Source organism: Larimichthys crocea, unplaced genomic scaffold (genome assembly GCF_000972845.2).
Source record: "Larimichthys crocea isolate SSNF unplaced genomic scaffold, L_crocea_2.0 scaffold82, whole genome shotgun sequence".
NCBI classification, from domain to species: domain Eukaryota; kingdom Metazoa; phylum Chordata; class Actinopteri; family Sciaenidae; genus Larimichthys; species Larimichthys crocea.
Genome location: NW_020860793.1, coordinates 11,697 through 13,312, shown reverse-complemented (window position 1 = coordinate 13,312; position 1,616 = coordinate 11,697). Strand labels below are relative to the sequence as shown.

At 39.1% G+C, this 1,616-nt stretch overlaps 1 pseudogene; it reads left to right on the top strand.

Moving 5' to 3' along the window:
* The first annotated feature begins 560 nt into the window (after positions 1-560).
* Positions 561-1,108, top strand: LOC113745496 (Ig lambda chain C region-like; annotated as a pseudogene).
* Positions 1,109-1,616: the final 508 nt, after the last annotated feature.

Here is a 1,616-nt window from a genome sequence, read left to right as displayed (position 1 = left end):
TTCAGTGTTTAATGTGCGAGGATATTACTCAATCTTTCTTCCAGACTAATGATTTTAAAGCCATTCATTTTCATGAGAATTTTATGAGTTCACTTGTATTTTAATAGTTGACAATATTCATTTGAATGTTTCAGTAATGAAGCCTGACTGTTCACTGATGATTCCTGCTTATATGTAGAGAACAAACACATATCATCACATATCATCTTTTATGAGGTTTCAGCTTGAGATATTTAAAATATTTAAAACAATAAAAGTCACAATCGTCATCTCATGTGGAATATTTCAAACTATGAAAGTCAAAGGTTTTACTTTATGATTTTAAAAACATGCACTGGAGTAACTGTGTCAGCTTAAACTTTTATCTTTAGTACTGAAACATGTCTGTTGCCATGGTTCAGCAGTGATGTCTGTCTGTTGCCATAGTTACTGAGCTCAGAAAGGGAAGTGAAACGTTTAAGTCCAGTTTCATTCAATCTGAGCAAGACCAACCTCTGCTGCAGCCAGCAGGATGGAGCAGAAAGAGAGATTAATAAAGTTCATATGAGATAATCTTATCTCATATGAACTTTATTAATCTCTCTTTCTGCAGTGGGTCGAGGTGTCCCCACCCAGACAGTGCTGCCCCCCTCCAGTAAGGAGCTGCAGCAGGGGAAGGCCACGCTCATGTGTCTGGCCAACAAGGGCTTCCCCAACAAGGGCTTCCAGGCCAGACTGGAGTCTGGCCTGGAAGGTGGACAGCAGCAGCAGCATCAGCTGGGAGGAGAGCAGGAGCCCCGTGGTGCTGGAGAATGACGGCCTCTACAGCTGGAGCAGCACCCTGAGGCTCGCTGCAGACCAGTGGAGGAATGTGGACTCTGTGACCTGTGAGGCCACCCAGGGCTCCCAGACTCTCTCACATACACTGAGAAGAGACCAGTGTTCCCAGTCCTGACCTGACTCACTGGGACTCTGCTACTGGTTTTACTCTGCTACTGCTCTCAGTCTGCTCTCTCTCTCTCTGTTTCTCTCTGTCTCTCATGACATGTTTCAATATTAAAGTCTTCTTGCTTGTTGATGGTTTCAACAATTTAAAACAATAAAGATTTCATCATGTATATTATAAAAGTGACATGTCTTTTGACTTCCTTTCTTTGACATATATTATATATTAGGAACATAAATCAGGTTGATATACAGTAACAAGTACATTTTTCTCCAAATGACCTTTTGATTGTAAGGCTCGATGTTCTTCTATAGTCGATCCAGTTTGACCAACATGAATTACCTTTGTTAACAATACACATGCTTAGAGCATTTCATCTGTGAATAACAAAACTATCTGTTATTAACATTGTTTTCCCTTGAAGTAGATCCATTTGTTGAATTCATATGTTGGTAATAGTATGCTGAAATGATTCTTAATATCTCAATAAAAAACCTAAAAAATTAAAACGTATTTGAAATAAAAAACAGGGTGTCATTTGCATAACATGATCACTCTTTATAATTGTCTTCATCAGGTTGTAAGTGTAATTTGTGTTGTTTTCAGTAACGCTAAGATTTTCTGAATGTTGAAACAATTAAGACAATGCTGACAGAGTTGACATTGGTTGCGCAACTCGAGCCAACAGATT